At 53.8% G+C, this 17510-nt stretch overlaps 1 protein-coding gene across 2 annotated transcripts in view; it reads left to right on the forward strand.

Annotated features, from left to right (window-relative positions):
• The first annotated feature begins 8609 nt into the window (after positions 1-8609).
• Positions 8610-17510, forward strand: part of ZAP70 (zeta chain of T cell receptor associated protein kinase 70) — a 39793-nt gene continuing 30892 nt past the window's right edge. The window contains exon 1 of one of the 2 annotated variants that reach the window (NM_001193017.3): positions 8610-8725. The gene's annotated coding sequence lies outside the window, so the exon portion shown is untranslated. Of the gene's footprint in view, positions 9050-17510 lie in introns of both variants that reach the window. The other variant, XM_059891064.1, reaches the window with a different exon arrangement.

Here is a 17510-nt window from a genome sequence, read left to right on the forward strand (position 1 = left end):
AAAAGTCCACATTGCCTAATATGAGTAATAATGACCACATCTCTGTGGATCGGACCCTAGGCCTGGCACTTTACATCTGTTAGCCAGTTTGCCTTGCTAAGTCACTTCAGTTGTGTCCGACTCTGTGCGACCCCATAGACGGCAGCCCACCAGGCTCCCCCGTCCCTGGGATTCTCCAGGCAAGAACACTGGAGTGGGCTGCCATTTCCTTCTCCAATGCATGAAAGTGAAAAGTGAAAGTGAAGTCGCTCAGTCGTGTCTGACTGTTTGCGACCCCATGGACTGCAACCTACCAGGCTCCTCCATCCATGGGATTTTCCAGGCAAGAGTACTGGAGTGGGGTGCCATTGCCTTCCCCAGCCAGTTTATAGATAGCAAATCATTTCCCCCTTTGCTCTTAGGGACAGAAGATGTTTCTTCAGAAGATAAAAGAAAGACTGAATTCAGTGCGGTGCAATACCCACTGCGTGTGCCAAGCTGTCTGTGCTTGGGCTTCTTGCCCCCTTGAAAGCCCCTCTCTTTTTTCTGGGTATCTTAGTATTATCATCAGTGTTAGGGTAACCAAGGCACAGAAAATGCTTGGGGGTAGCTTCAGAATTCTTTAGAAATTCATTAGAAGGCTCAGTGGTTACCAACCAAGTTAGGGTCAGCAGCAAGCATGGAATGACAATTAGGTATAAATTGTTCCAGAGTTTGTCTCTCACCCAGCCCTAACCCCACTGGCAGCTGCTCAACATTTGTGAACAAAGGAAATGAAGTGAGATTTCAACAGCTGCTCTGTCTCCCTTTCAAGTTAACATAATTCTAGCTTGGATATAGCCTGAATATGTTTGAATGGTGATCCCTAAAAAGATATGTCCACATCCAAATGCCTAGACCCCTATGAGTATTCCTTTCTTTGAGAAATGGATATTTATAGATATAATTAAGTTAAGGGCCTTACTAATTTATTTTTTATTGAACTATAATTGATTTACAATGTTGTAATTAATTTTTGCTGTACACCAAAGTGACTCAGTTATACGTGTATATACATTCTTTTTTATATTTGTAATTAAGGATCTTAAAATGAGATAATCTGGTTTGCCTGGGAGGGTCCTAAATCCAAAGACAAGTGTCATAAGAGACAGAAGAGGAAAGACAGACAGGCAGAGAAGACAGAGGCAGAGGCTGGAGTGATGTGGTCACAGCTGGGGAGGCCACGGACTGCTGACAGCCACCAGAAGCTGGAAGAGGTAAGGCAGTAGGTCTGCTCTAGAACAGGGGTCCCCAGCCTCCAGACATGGACCAGTCCCTCCTGTCAGATCAGCGGCAGCTTCAGATTGGAAATAAAGTGCACCATTAATATAACGCGTTTGAATCATCCCCAAACCATCCCCATAAACTGGTCCATGAAAAAATTGTCTTCCACGACATCGGTCCCTGGTACCAAAATGGTTGGGGGACCAATGTCCTAAAGCCTCCAGGCTCACTGTGGCCCTTTTTTCTTAAAAAAAAACTGACTGGCTGGTTGTGCTGGGTCTTCGTTGCTGCTCAGGCTTTTCTCTGGTTGTGGTGGGTGGGGGCTGCTCTCTCGTTGGGTGAGCAGGCTCCTTGTTGCATGGCTCAGGCGTTTCTCTGGTTGTGGTGTGTGGGGGCTGCTCTCTCGTTGGGTGAGCGGGCTCCTTGTTGCGTGGCGTCTCTTGTTACAGCTCCCGTGCTCTAAGAGTGGACTTGAGCAGTTGTGCCACAGGAACTTACTTGCCCCGAGACATGTGGGTTCTTCCCAGACCAGGGATCCAACCCATGTCTCCTGCATTGGCAGGCAGATCCTTTACCACTGGGCCACCAGGGAAGCCCCTGATGACACCTTGGTTTTAGACTTGTGGCCTCCAGAATGTGATGATAAATTTGTGAGGTTTTAAACCACGCAGTTGGTGGTGACTTACTGTGACACATACATGGCCATACACACTGTCTCTGATACTTAAGTCTTGAGGGCCCGTAGGACTGGCCTTGGGGGCCCCGGGGGATTGAGGCGGTGAGGAGCATGCAGCGCTGTGTTCAGGGCAGCCAGGAAAGTGCACGGTGGTGGCACAGACTCTGCAGTGGTGGTCGGCAGGTTTGATGTTTCCTGGGTTTGGCTGGAGGGGAGCCCTGGGCCCATCCTCTGCTGGCCTGGGCAGCGTCACCCCAGCCCCCCAAAAGTGTCACCACAGGGAGGGAGGAAGCAGGGAAGGAGGCGAGGGGAAGGCGCTTCCTGAGGGCCTTCCATGAAGACTCCCTGCCGCCAGGCCTGGTGCCCCGGAGGGTTGGGAGGGGTGGGCATGGGCAGAAGAACTAGGTGCGAACAGGATGGGAGAATAAGGTGGGGAAGGGCACAAGGCAGAACAGGGTGGGGCGCAGGGGCACTGCTGGGGAAAAGGAGGGTTAGGGAAGAGTGATGGGGGGAGGGGAGAAAAACAGAGGGGGATAGGGGGAGGAGAAAGGAAGATTGGGGTGCAGGGGAAGAGTAAAGAAATGGGGTGATGGAGGAGTTTTATTTAACTTGTATATTGTCAGGGGTAGTTTGAATGGAGGAGTGTGGGAGTAAGGAGGGGAAGGAATAAGGAAAGGGAGACAGGAAGAATCGGGGGTGAACACAGCAGAAGGGTGGGGAAGGGGCTGTCCCTAGTTGGCATCAGCAGCACCATCAACAGCAATATTATTTATTGAGCACTTGTCCCCATCGAGCAAGCGTACAGCAGGCACCTCCCTGTGCCGGACACAGTTCCCTGGCGGCAAATACCCCTGACTCCCCCATGCTCCCAGAGCTCATGCTGGATATGGCGTGGCCCTGGTCTTTGTCTCAGTGAGCTAGCCCTTTCATCACGGGTGGGTGTGATTGTTCCCATTTCACAGACAAGGAAACTGAGGCCAGGGAGGGGAAGAGCTAAAGTTTAGTGAGAGCGGGGCCCAGGTTACCCCACAGGTCTCTGGGTGCCTGGCCAGCCACTTCCACCTGATGTCCATCTGCCCCCAGACCTCACCGCTCCAGCATTTCCCAAACATGCTCCCCTGGGAAGCGGGGCCCAGCTGGACCCCCGTACTGGCCCCGCTTTTACCTTCTCTGAGCCTCAGTTTCCTCATCTTGGCAATGGGGTAGGAATTTATCTCCTTTACGGGGCTGTTGGGTAGTTCGTTCAGCAGCACGTATTTATTACCTCCCTCCAGCACATATTTATTACCTCCCTCCATGTGCCGGTTGCTGTGTGAGGCTGGGTGCTGGGGATGTGGGGAGAGCAGGTGGATTGGTTTCCTAATAGCAGGCTCCCAGTGCCCTCCTGAGCTTGGAAGGAGATGTGGCTATCAGGCTTGGGTATACAGCAGGCACTTGGTAAATATCAGATTCTTCCTGAGCTCCCAACAGGTTGTGCCCCTGCGCTCATCCCACCCTCATCCTGACCTCTCGGGACCCCAGCCCGGAGAGGCAGCCCACCCTCCCTCTGGCCTCCTCCCCATCTGCACTTCGGTTTGAGAAATGAGTTGGGGTCGCATGCCTCTAGCTGTCACCAGTGGCCTCCCCATGCCTGCGGGCCCACTGGAGCCTGCCTTGCACCATCTCTCTCCCTCTTTCTGTGCCAGAGAGCCTGCTCCCTTTGTGTTCTCAGTCTGCTCAGGGCTTCCACCTCCAGCTCAGAGGTTGGCCCAGCCAGCCTGGCCCTGGCGTGATGGGGTGTCAGCAGACAGCACCGGGAATTGCAGAGCCTTGGAGAAGCTCTGGGAAAACCTCAGGCTCTGCCACTTTACTAGCTGTGAGATCTCAAGCTTCAGTTTCCTCTTGGCCTCAGTTTTTCTATCTGTAGAATGGGGCTAACCTGCTTTGTGGGGCTGTTGTGAGCATTAAATGCACTTTCGTTGGGTCAACACACGGCTGTGCCCAATCCAAAGAAATAAAGAAATCTTAGCTGTTAAGATTTGTAAAATTTGTGTTTGTTTTTGACTGCCTTGGGTCTTCATTGTGCAAGAGTGCTTGTCTCTAGGTGCGGCAGTGGGGGCTGCTCTCTGTGGTGGTGGGGGCTGCTCTCCGCAGTAGCTTCTCTTGTGGAGCGCGGGCTGTGGGCCATAGGCTTCATTAGTTGTGGTTCACGGGCCTTAGAGCACGAGCTGTTATGATGCTTCTGCGAAACTTTGACTCTTCACCTGTCTAGCATCCTTCCAGTCATAGCCTCCAACTTTCCTCTGGGTTCTTGCCCCAACCTCAGTGAGGTGTGGATGGGCTTTGTGACCAGTTCTCAGTCAATCCATTGGTTTCAGGGGTTGACTAGGGGAGGAACACGAGATTCACTCAGCCATTGAGCATTTGCTCAAAAGGGGTTTTGCTGGGAATACTGAGAAACAGATGCTTGCTCCTGATTGGGATTTGAGGCTGAGTTGCTATCTTGGACCACAGAGAGAAAGCTGTCTGAGCCAACAGGTAGAGGAGGTGATAACCCTGAGAACATCATATGAGCCTTGAGCAGGTTGTTCCTGAGGTCCATACCTGGGCTTTTCATCCACCGTGCTGTATTTGTTCAACTCTGTTATGTGCCAGCTGCCATTCCAGTTGCTGGGGATGTAACCAGGAACAAGACACTTCACCTCACAGAGGTCCAGTCGCCAGTGCCCCAGGGCCCTTGTGCCTGCTGTTCCCTCTGCCTGGAATGCTCTTCCCCCAGTATCTCCCTGACTCCCGCCTGCACCTCCTTCTTCAAGTCTTGACTCAGAGATTATCCCCTTGGCGAGGCCTGCCCTAGCTTCTCTGTTCAAAATCACACACTTGTGCACCTTTTCTACCCTTTTCTGATTTTATTCTTTTTCTGATTTATTTTATTCTATAGAATACTTGATTATTTTGTAACTTCTCTGTCTCCTCCACTAGAATGTCAGCCTCATGAGGGAAGGGGTTTTCTTTTTTTTTAATTTTTAAATTTATTTTTAAAAGCTTTATTTTGTATTGGTTATAACCAGTTAATGTGATAACTTCAGGTGAACAGAGTAGGGACTCAACCATACAAATACATGTCTTCTCCTCCAAATCCCCTCCCATCCAGACTGCCACGTAGCACTGAGTAGAGTTCCCTGTGCTGTATAGCAGGTCCTTGTTGGTTACTCGTTTTAAATATAGCAGTGTGTACATGTCCATCCCAGACTCCCTCACTGTCCCTCCAAGGAAGGGCATTTCTACCTGTGTTGCTCACAGCAGCTCCATGGTGCCTCGAACAGAGTGTGCCAGAGGGTAGGTGCTCAGTGTTGAATAAGTAGGGAGCCCCCAAAGACTGATCTAAAGAGATGATGCTGTCATTGTGGTTTGGTTGTTTAATAAGAAGGAGGCATCTATTTGCTGACCCTCAGAGGAGGGCAGAGCACGTGGCTGCTGTAGCAAATTGATTCTCTTCTGTTCCTGGGTGGTTCAAATGGTAAAGAATCTGCCCGCAATGCTGGAGACCTGGGTTCGGTCCCTGGATCAGGAAGATCCCCTGGAGAAGGTCATGGCAAGTACAGAGGAGCCAGGACAGAGGAACCTGGTGGGCTGCAGTCCGTGGGATCGCGAAGAGCTGGACACGACTGAGCGACTAACGCGTTCTGACTTAAGCCGGACTGGATTGATTTTATTGGGCGGGTGTGTTACTTTCACCCTTAGAATCCTAAATTTCTCGGAAGGATGCTATACTCAAGAGTCCCTGGAGGGCGCAAGGAAATCCCGTCCTTGCCCTTGGACATGCAGTCACTAGCGCACTCTAGAGACGCAGGTGGTGATGCGGATGAGGACGACGGTGATAAGGTAGCATTTGCTATAGTGCTCACGGGGTGGGTGCCATTATCATCCCTATTCCCGAATGAGGAAACCAAGGCACCAAGAGGCCAAAGAACTTGCTCAAGGTCCCTCAGCTGTAAGTGGAAGAACCAGACGTGAGCAAGTAGATAAAAGTCATGTTGTCTGACCACCCAGAGGAAAGGAGCGTGCTGCACGGCCGAAGACACCCAGGAGGGAGGGCGTTCAGGAGGGGCCCCGGGAGGACCACTGTGCTGAGATGTGAGGCTTCTCTGGCAGCCTGAAGCCTCCGACCCACAGCCTCCCTGCCGGATGTCCCCTCCACCCCCGCAGTGGCCTGGTGTCCTTTTAGGTGTGGAACTAAATTTGGTGGGCTCAGGGGCAGGTGAAACCAGCACAGTCTCATACCACTCAGTCTGAGGAGGAGGGAAGGCTTCCTGGAGGAAGCTGCACTTAATCAGAGACCTGGAGGAGGAGTCAGGTACGGGAGAAGAGGTCAGGAAAGAGAGTTCAGGCGGGGACACGGCTGGCCAAAGGCCCCAGGGAGTGTGAGAGTGAGTGATCAGCTTCTTCCGAGCTCTTCACACACCTCAGGTACATGTTTACCCAAACCCACGCGGCAAACGCACCGCAACTTTCCCAGCCCACATTTCCATCCGTTCACTCTTTCCTCTGCGTGTTCAAAAGATGCATCCACCGCCCTGCACTTTGGCAAAACATGTGGTCTTATCTGCAGGCCCATCTCAGAACTGTCTGAGCACCCAGCTGGCCTGGGCCCCTCAGGACGTGGTCTCTGGGACGGAAGGGGGTGAGCGGGTGGCTAAGCCAGTGCCTTTCTGAGGCCGGGAGCCCCTTTCTCAGGCCTTAAGACCCTGGAATCTGGAAGTCCCAACTGCTGCCTCCCCTCGGGTGCCCCACGGGCAGGCTGCACACCTTCCAGCTCTCAGGGGGGCCGGCCCCACAAGAGCTGCTTTACAGCCAAGCTTCCCTCCTCCTGTGTCCATCATGGCCTAGGCTATGGGGCCAGATCGCCCTGCTCCATCACCTCTGGCCACTTGGAGTTGGTGGTTTAACCTCTCTGGATTTCACTTACCTTATCTGGAAAATGGATTCATTCAGTGATATGGCACATAGTAAGTGCTCAGTAAGAGTTACTATTATTGTTGTAGATCATGTGGTTCTGATGCTGTAATTTCGCTCCTTTCCAGTTCTCTGGGGTGTTCTTTCCTCACTACCCCGGGAAAAGAACATGCAGGATGGAAACAAAGAGTCTTTCTGCATCCTGAATTTCACCATGTCCCTGGGGAAAGGGGAGCCTTCTAACAAAAACAGTTTTAGGGGAACTCTATGGGTGGGGGTGCTTCCCAGGTGGCTCAGTGGTAAAGAATCTGCCTGTAAATGCGGAAGATGCAAGATGGGTTGGGGAGAGCCCCTGGAGGGGGAAATGGCAACCCAGAGCTGTATTCTTGCCTGGAGAATCCCATGGACAGAGGATCCTGGCAGGTACAGTCCATGGGGTTACAAAGAGTCTGACACGACTGAGTACTGAGCGCACACACATATGTAGGGGAAGCTGGAGCTTAGAGAAAAGATTTCCTGAGTGGGGAGAGTGGGGCTTAGGGAACTGGGAGGTAGTAGAGATTGTGGAGAGGGCCCCAGGAAAGGAGACCTGGGGTGAAGCGTGGAGGAAGCGCCAGGCCTGTTGGGGAGCTGCGCCCAGCCCCACTCTGGCAGGGCTGAGGCACAAGAGAAGAAGGGTTCCTGGGGTCTCAACAGCGGACCTAGGACGGCCCCACACAGGTCCCTGAGGCCCCAGGGTGACGGGCCACTGAAGAGGTCCCCACCGTGCAAGAAGCCAGGGAGCTGTGGGTGAGCAAGCCCTGAGGTCTCGGGGCACCAAGGGCAGATGGGGCGGAGTGGATACCAGGACGGACTCAGCCTTGCTGCCCCACAGCTCTGTGGGCCGAGGGAGCAGATGTGAGGGTGGTCACGTGGTCAGAGGGCGGGCTAACATGGGAAGAAAGGATGAGAAGAGGCTGTGAGCAGCGCAGGAGGTGGTCAGCGGCCAGGCGCGGGCCGTGGGGCCGGGCTGGGATCCGGGGGGCGCGGGGGACACGCTATCTCCCAGACTTGACAGCACAACCCATCCCTCTGAGAGTCTGTCCCCTCCGGGGGGTGCTGGGGGGACACGTTATCTCCCAGACTTGACAGCACAACCCATCCCTCTGAGAGTCTGTCCCTAGCACTGGGCTGCATTGGGCTCCGCTGCGTACACAGCGCCTAGGTTTCTGCCCTCCCAGCTCTGGCCTCCCTGGTGACTCGGCTGCCCCCTCCTTGAGCCTGTGAGCCAAGGGCAGGGACAGGGCCGTCATTGTTGGCCTGATGGCTGGCACACAGGAAGTGCTCTGAACCTTTGCAGTCTGGACCTACTTCTTAGGTTTCTCCTCTCTCCAGCTTTCACCTGCTTATGGAATAAATAACTCACATGAGCAGTTCAGCCATGGTCAGGCCCCAGGTCCACACCTCCTTGGGAGGGGAAAGTAGGGCTTTCTAGTTTCTAGCGAGTCTGGGGGATCCCTTTCCCTTTGCCACTACCCCAGTGCTTCTCCAGCACACAGCCTCCCTCTTCTCCCCTCCCCAGGTTTGGGAGATGCTGTTGGAAGCACCCTACTAGTGAAAGCCCACCTGTGGCTCGCCCCATTCCTCCCACTGCTGGGGGGGCTCTGCTCGGCCCGGGAAGTGCCCTCTGCCCTCCCCGGAGCACGTGGCCTCGCGATTTTCCTTGAACGCAGCACTTTGTGACTTTGACGTAAACTTCAAACACGGCCCCGTTTCCTACTCGCGCATCAAGGAAATAGGCCGAGTTTCACAGAAGAGGGCTTCCAAGAGCACACCAGGCCTTCCGGGCCGTCCCTGCCCCGCTCGGGCGTGCTGGTCTTCTGGGGCATCTAGGTGAGTGGCTGTCCTCTGGCCTTCTGCGTCCAGCACGGCCACCGACTGCAGGGCCTCCTGGGGCAGCTGGGAGAGGGGGACTCAGGTTCCGCACCCCCCGATCTGAGTGAGAAACCCTAGTGGGGTATGACCTCTTTACACCAGGCCGGGCTGTATGAGGGGGTGGTTAGCTGGTGGGGGCCCGGGCTGGGCGCTCGGGCTGCAGAGAAGCCCGAAGTGGTTTCTCGGATCCCAGTTCTTCATCTAGAACCAGTTATCTGGTGCCTTTGGGACCCGCCACCTTGCAGGTGGCCCGGGCCTTGGCGTCCATCAGCACATCCCCAGGTAAGTCATTCTGGATGAAGCAGCAGCTAGCCGCCATCTCTAGGGGTGGCCTGGATCTGGTGGAGGAAGGAGGAGGAGAGAGTCAGGAAGAACTGGGGTACCAGAAGGGCTGTGGGGCTTTCATGGGTGGTGTCCTACGGGAGAAGGAAGCAGACGTGGCCTGTGACCATCCTGAGGGAAAGAGGTCTCTCTCCAGAGCGCCAGCTGAGTGGCCGTGGACGTGTGTATTCAGGGGCCCCACAGATGCCGGCTCAGTCCCTAGCCTCCTGCAGGGCCCCGTCAGTGAGACAACCTTAGTTCCAGGAAGCAGAGAAATGTCCAGAGAAAAACATGCGCTCTGTCCCCCAGGCTCAGGAATATGAGGGAGCATCAACGGGGCCGTAAACAAACATCCAAATGCCGGATGGTTTGCGTGAGGGGGCCCAGGGCAGGCTCCAACCATTGGTAGGCAGCTCAGGTTAAAGGGGAGATAGAGGTGAAGGAGTAAACAGCTTGAATCCTGCTCAACTGACGTGTGTCCTTGGCAAAGGACTGGCCTCTCTGAACTTCAGTTTGCCCATCTTTTAAATGCAGAAGCAAATTTTGGCGCCTAGTATGTGCTTGGCTCTTTGGCTCCTGACTGTTGGGTGAGAGGTTGGAAAAGCTGTCCCAGGCAGGGAAGGGTCTTGGCAGGAAGGAACAGGGGTTCGTGTGGTGAACAGCTCAAGATGAGCTTTGTTTCTTTTTTTAAATATTTGTTTATTGGCTGCCTCAGGTGTTAGTTGCAGCAGGCACTCGAGATTGCGCTGCTTCATGTGGGATCGCTCGTTGCCGCGCACAGACTCTAGTTGTGGCTCTTGGGCTCTAGAGCAAGCAGGCTCAGTAGTGGCCACGTGAGGGCTTAGTTGCCTCTCAGCATGTGGGGGGCTTTGTTCCCAGACCAGGGATTGAACCTGTGTCTGCTGCATTGCAAGGCGAGTTCTTAACCACTGGCCCACCAGGAAAGTCCCTGAATGTTGTTGCTGTTGTCTCAGCCAGGGCGGCCAGTACGCCGTAGGTGCTTAATAAAGCTTTGCCGAGAGATTAGGGCCTGCGTCCTATGACAGTAAGTCCCTGGGTGTCACCCGCGGGGGCTCTTCCCCTGCCAGTGCTGTTTCCTGTCGCCGCCCGGCCTCCAGCCTTGTCGGGGACGGGGACGCGTGCCGGGCAGGCAGATGGTGTTTTGTGTGCACTCTGGAGCCAGGAGGCTGATTCAGGGCCCGACTCTGCCGCCCGGACTGTGCGTGTGCCATGTGACCTTCGGCTGGTTCCTTCTTCCTGTCCCTCCTTCATGTCCCAAACCCACGAATTCTCCACACGCAGTGTTCTCGTCAGGATTAGGCGACCGAATTGCTCTCGAGTGCCTGGCATGCTGGAGGTGCTGTATATGCATAATGTTACAGTCTTTATTCTTATCACTAGTTCAGGGTGGTCTCATGGCTCCTGGAGGGTCTCCTAAGGGGCTGAGCAACCAGCCTTTTCCATGCTGGCTTCTCCCCACCCCACCCAGAACATAGGGTCAAGGAAGTGCTTCTTTTTAAAAAAAAACATTATTATTTTAAAAATTTATTCATTTCTCTATTTGGCTGCACCAGATCTTCATTGCTGTTCTCAGGCTTTCTCTAGTTGTGCCAGTTGGGGGCTACACTCTAGCTGTGGTGTGGGGCTTATGGGGGTTTCTTGCCGTGGAGGCATCTCTTGTCGTGGAGCATGTCTTAGGGCACGAGGGCTTCCGTAGATGCGGCCCACGGGCTTAGTGGTTGTGGCCCATGGGCTTCGTTGCTCCACGGCATGTGGGATTTTCCTGGACCAGGGATTGCACATGTGTCTCCTGAACTGGCAGATGGATTCTTAACCACTGGACCACCAGGGAAGTCCCAAGGAAGTGCTTCTTAACTGGAGCCAATTTTGCCTCCCCATCCCCTCTGGGAGCATTCAATACCATCTGGAGACATTTTTGGTCACGACTCGGTGGGTGTTACTGGCATCTAGTAAGATAGAGGCCAGGGATACTGCTAGACACGCTGCAATGCATGGATAGCATGAGATCTCGCAGTCAGGCTCTGTTGTCCCGACTCATCCCACTCTTTCCATCCCCTAAGCTTTTTCCCATCTCCCTTTTACAGTCACAGAGCCTGACACCCAGAGAGGGCTAGCTCCTTGCTCTAGTTACACAGCCCTTAGAACCCTGGCAGCAGAGGTTGGAGTTGGTGGGGAGTGGTGGTGGTGGAGAGCTGGTCTTGGAGGCGTTTGAGGTCTGAGGACCTGCCTCCGACCCCACAGCAGCCCAGCAGTCTGCACCCTGACAGTCATAGGCAGCTCAGAGTGCAGCAGCACCTGGGCCAGGCACGCATGGGAGCCCTGGAGACCCAGCTCAGAGTGGCGGATGCCGTTTCCTTATGGCCATGCACTGGAGTGGCTAGTACTGGCTGCTGGGTCAGAGGAACCTGGGTTCAAATCCTGACTGCCTCTCTTAGGCCACATGACCCTGAATATGACAGTACCCTCCCCAAGCCTCAGATTTTTTAGCTGAGGAATGGGGATAAGTGAGGATTAGATTAAACAGATCATGCTTACAAGAGGTGTCATAAAGTCTTTAGCACACAGGCTATTGTTATTGTTGCTGATTTGACAAATATTCATTGGGAGGCAGTGGGAGCTACGATGAAAACCAGACAGGTGTAGGCTCTGCCTTGGGGAGCTCAGGCTGGTCAGAGATTGTGGGGCAAACGGAGACACTGATCATACATGGCCATCAGGGCTATGATGCGGGAGGAATGGGGGCCCTGAGAGAACAGAGTAGGTGACTCAGCGGGGGAAGGAAGGGGGAATCATGGAACATCTCTGTGTGGAAGGGACAGCTGAGGGGACCTGAGGCACGTGGCTAGGAGAAACATGTGGGTGGCTTCCCAGGTAAAGAATTCAGTTGCCAGTGCAGGAGACCCAAGAGACGTGGGTTTGATCCCTGGGTTGGGAAGGTCCCCTGAAGGAGGAAATGGCAGCCCGCTCCAGTATTCTTGCCTGGAGAGTCCCGTGGACAGAGGAGCCTGGCAGGCTATAGTCTATGGAGTCACAAAGAGTCAGACACGACTTAGTGGCTGAGCATGCAAGCTGTTCCAGGCAGAGGGAACAGCCTGTGCAAAGTCTCCTCCAGTGGGTTGTCCCCTCTTCCACCATCTGTTAGTGAAGGAAGCCTCTAGGTCCTCCGCTCCCTCTCCTCTCCTAGGGAAGCCCCCATCACCTCTCCACCCTCATCAGACTGCTGAGTTCCAAGAACCTGCAAAGGCGTCCCCACCCACCACAGCAGGCTACATACCCTCTCAGGTACCTGGTATCAGAGGGTAGCCTCTGCCCATCACCAAAGTTTACTGGGCACCTACTCTGTGCCTGGTTGGCACAAGCAAGAGAACAAGACAGTCTCCACTTTCCTCAGGCTTACATGCTAGCAGGGGACAAAGGCCTTGTGTCAACAAGTTGATAGAACATCACAATTTCCGTGGTGAGGAACAGTAACACTGGGTCAGTGATAGAGAAGGGGAGGTGACTTTAGAGAGAGGTCAGGGAGGGCCTCTTGGAGGCTGAGACCCGAATGAAGTGACAGATGTTGAGGGAATGGTGTTTGGGCAGAGGGAACAGCCAGTGCAAAGGCTCTGAGGTTGGACCAGGCCCAGGTTGTTCCAGTTTTCTCAACAAGTAACATAAGGAAGCCGGTGTGGCTGGTGGGGAGCGAGTGAGGACAAGAAGGTGGCAGGGCAGATTGTGCACGGCCTCAGGGGCTGCTGTAAGGACCTGGGCTTTCAGCCGGAGTGAGGCGGGAGTCCTGGAGGGCTGCAAGCAGAAAAGGAGGCGGTGGAACGAGTGGGCTAGGCCCGTGCTCAGCGCTGGGCAAGCCTTGCCTCATGGGGTCCTCACAGCCCCCTAGCACTGGGCACCATCGCTGGCCCTGTCCTCCAGGTGGGTCTTGGCGAGTGTACCTCCCCCCTGAGATCCACACTGCTGCTACCCATAGATCTGTGATCCCATGATCGGATCGCACGCCATGGTGTCAGAAAAAGAGAGGAGCCCGTCGCCATCCACGGCACAGTGCTCACCACTGTCATGGGGACTCGGAATGGAACAAAGTTGGCGTTTTGTTAGTTGACAAATGCCTGTGCTGCCTCTGTTGTTGGCCTGTGGACTGCTGCTGCTGCTGCTAGGTTGCTTCAGTCGTGTCCGACTCTGTGCGATCCCATAGACGGCAGCCCACCAGGCTCCCCCGTCCCTGGGATTCTCCAGGCAAGAACACTGGAGCGGACTGGGGAGCAGGAAATGTGGCTTCAGGGGGGACTTGGCATCTCGGGCAGAGGACTGGGGTCTGTGAGAGGAGGCCTGGGCAATTGGGGCCGTGCCTCCATTCCAGCAGCGCCGTGGGTGGGAATGCTGTTGACGCCGGGCTGTGGGTGGCACACAGGGCCTCCAGACCTGACTGCTGCCACTGCCCCCTGCCTCCCTGCCAAGTCCAGTTGGATCATCTCATTCTGTCGGCAGCCTGATGCCCTCAGTCTCCCCTCTGGTGTCTCAAGGTAGGCGTTTAACTGGGGCTTTGGACGCTCAGAGCCTGTTCTGTGCAGCAGTAGTGCTTCCAGGCTCTGCTACTTAGGTGTGGGGCTTGTTGTTGTTGTTCAGCCTCTAAGTCATGTCTGACTCTCTGCAGCCCCATGGACTACAACACACCAGGCTTCCCTGTCCTCTACCATCTCCTGGAGTTTGCTCAAATTCACGTCCATTGAGTCATTGATGCTGTGCAACCATCTCATCCTCTGCCACCCTCTTCTCCTTTTGCCTTCAATATTTCCTTCCCAGCATCAAGGTCTTTTCCAATGAGTGGGCTCTTCTCATCAGGTGTGGGGATTAAACAAAAGGGTCCTTCCTGGCAGGTCTTTTCAGGGCCTTTAATATGCTAATATATTCCCTACAACTTTTCAAAATGCAGTTGGTCCCTTGACCTTTTTTCCTTTGAAATATATTTGGGCATCCTGTGCAGAGAAGGCAATAGCACCCCACTCCAGCACTCTTGCCTGGAAAATCCCATGGACAGAGGAGCCTGGTAGGCTGCAGTCCATGGGATTCAAAGAGTCGGACACGACTGAGCGACTTCACTTTCACATTTCACTTTCATGCATTGGAGAAGGAAATAGCAACCCACTCCAGTGTTCTTGCCTGGAGAATCTCAGGGATGGCGGAGCCTGGTGGGCTGCCGTCTATGGGATCGCACAGAGTCGGACACGACTGAAGCAACCTAGCAGCAGCAGCAGCAGCAGTGCCTGGAACAGATAGAGTTTAACCCTACCTTGCCCCAGAAAGGAGGCTTGAAGGGTGGAATTTCAGATAGAGCTGTTTAGCCAAGGATCATGGTTTCCTCCCCTCCCCACAGGGCCTGGGCTGTGAGAAAGCCTGGTGGTCTCCTGATGGAGCTGCAAACTCTGGGAAGGCCAGACGAGCATCTTTGAGCTCACGAGGAGCTCACAAGCTCAAGGGGAGCCTGGGGGGAGTCAGCCTGGGCAGGAGCGTGGTGGGAGAGTATGGTGGGCGCATCTCCTGGGAGAGTCATGCAGTCTGTGGGGACTTGGCTCAGGACAGAAACATCTGGTCCTCCAGGAAGCTGCAGACTGGCCAGGCCCTTCTGGAAGCTGCTGCGGTTACTGCTGTCTTTGTTATTGACAAAGAGACAGGGAAGTGGGGATAAAACTGAGGATGCACGGGAAGGCTCCGGCCTCTGGGACACCCTGGACTCAGGTCCGAGGTGGGCCATCACAACTTCTGGCCCTGGACAGGGTCCCCAGGGCCGGCCTCTCCCTGCTCCCGCCTCTGCACCGACCTGCCTCTGGCTACCCAGGCTGCACCTGCGGCCCCGCGGGGCGGAGCTTCTCAAACCGTGTTGTTGACAGTTTCCTGCCGCAGCTTCCGGCCCCAGAGGCCAGCTTCACCACCCCCACCCCTCCCCGCTGTCCCTGGACGAACCTCCACTTTGCTGCATTGTCTCAGGTTCTGATCCCCTTGAGGAGCAGGGCTGTGAGTCTGCCAGGCTGGGCTGGCTGGACCGGGGGAGCAGAGAGGAGTGGGGAGGAGGTACCCAGTGGCGGGCACTGCATGGATTCAAGCATGGAAGTGAATTTGAAGAAATTCACTTCAAATAGCACAGCCTCACTGGAGCAAAGGAAGGGCCGAGGAATTCAGTTATTAATAGATTTAATGATGTAGGCAGGAGGGAGCCACTGAAGGTCCTTTTTTATTTTTTAAAAGTTGTTTTGTTTTTGATGTGGGTCATTTTTAAAGTCTTTACTGAATTTGTTACAACATTGCTTCTGTTTTATGTTTTGGGTTTTTGGTCCCCGAGAGATGTGGGATCTTAACTCCCCCCACTAGGGACTGAACCCACACCCCCTGCATCAGAAGGTGGAGTCCTAACCACTGGGCCACCAGGGAAGTCCCACACAGTAGCTTCTTGAGCCAGGGAGGCCCTGGGGGAGAACTACCTAAAAGCAACTTGCAGACCCCAGAGCTTCAGCTCGTGTGGGAAACAGACTGTGGGGTTTAGCCAACCACAGGCACTATGTGAGTTAGATCTGGATCTCAGGTTTTATTAATAGTAAACAGCTGGTGCAGATCAAAGGCGGTGATAGCAGCAGAAACAGACCACAGGGGAAGAGCTCTGGACTAGACAGGTGGGAGAGCTGCGTGGGTAGGCAGAGACAGAATGGCCTGAGTTGGGAACAGAGGATGGAGAAGGAGAGAGAACAGGACCCATCAGAGAGGAAGGAGGCAAGCTGGGGGGTTGGTGAAGGACTCAAGAGAGCCGAGATGCTCAAGCAGGAGCGGGAGTGGTCACAGTGTCCATCACTCAGGGGACCCAGCCTCGAAGAGGGTGCCTGGTGCCCATCAGGTGGTGATATCTTGGCAGCTGGAGGGCAGCCAGGTGGAGGTGGGGGGAGCAGATAATGACAGGCGTGTAGACAGCCTGCTCTTTTCCCTTTTTAATTAATATTTTTAATGCCTGGTATGTCTATATGTGGGCTTTCCAGGTGGCACAGGGGTAAGGAGTCCGCCTGCCGATGCAGGAGGCGTGTAGATGCAGGTTCAATCCCTGGGTCTAGAGGATCTCCTGGAGGAGGAAAGGGCAGTCCACTCCAGTATTCTTGCCTGGAGAACCCCATGGACAGAGGAGCCTGGCAGACTACCGTCCACGGGGTGGCAAAGAGTCGGACGCGACTGAGCGCACACGCACATCATGTCTATAGTTTCCTGCTGCCTGTCTTCTCTTTACATAAAGTATCATTTACATACAGTAAAATTTACCCCTTTTAGTGAAAAACTGTAAGATTTGACAAAGGCATACAGCTGAGAAACTATCTTAAGATACAGGCTGTTCTTCTGAATTCCCTCATCCCCCTCTGTAATCAGTCCATATCCCGACGCCCCCACTTCCCAGCTGGTCTGCAGCCTCGGCAGCCTCCACCTGTTCTGCAGCTCCGAATGGAATCAGATGGTTTGTAGCTTTTTGAGTCTGGCCCTTTGCTCTCAGCATGATGCCTTTCACGTTCATTCATGTGTATGCAGCACCATGTCCTTCCATTTCATGATAGAGTAGGATCCCACGTGGGATGTACTCCCACTTTCTTCAACTGCTGGAAAACGTTGATTTTCCCAACCCAGGGATCGAACCTGGGTCTCCCTTACTGTAGGCAGAATCTTTACCATCTGAGCCACCAGGGAAGCCTTTGAGTTCTTCCTACATGTTGGCAATCGTGAGCAGAGCTGCTGTAAACACTCCTGTGCAGGTCTTTGTGTGAACCTAAGTTTCCGTTTTTCTAGGATGAATACCTAGAAGCCATCCTGACTCTATTTTTTTTTCAAACGTTAAACTTTTTATTCTGTATTGTGGTGTAGCTGATTAACAATGTTGTGGTAGTTTCAGGTGAACAGTGAACAGTTTCAGCCACATGTATACATGTATCCATTCTCCCCCAAATGCCCCTCCCATCCAGGCTGCCACATGATATTGGGTAGAGTTCCCTGTGCTGTAAAGTTCCATGTCCTTGTTGGTTATTAATTTTGAACCGATGCTTTTTATTTTAAAACTTTTATTATTTATTTATTTGGCTGTGCCAGGTCTTAGTTGCTGCAAGATCTTTAGTTGAGGCATGTGGGATATAATACCTCGACCAGGGATCAGTCTCGCCACCCTCTCCCCCCAACCCTGCATTGGGAGCTCGGAGTCTTAGCCACTGGACCACTGGGGAAGTCCTCCGATTCTTTAAACACTCTTAAGGGATGATGGGAGCTTTTCTGGTGGCTCAGTGGTAAAGAATCTTCCTGCCATTGCAGGAGACACAGGTTTGATCCCTGGGTCGAGAAGATCCCCTGGAGAAGGAAATGGTTATCCACTCCAGTACTCTTTCCTGGA

Source organism: Bos taurus, chromosome 11 (assembly GCF_002263795.3).
Source record: "Bos taurus isolate L1 Dominette 01449 registration number 42190680 breed Hereford chromosome 11, ARS-UCD2.0, whole genome shotgun sequence".
Classification (NCBI taxonomy): domain Eukaryota; kingdom Metazoa; phylum Chordata; class Mammalia; order Artiodactyla; family Bovidae; genus Bos; species Bos taurus.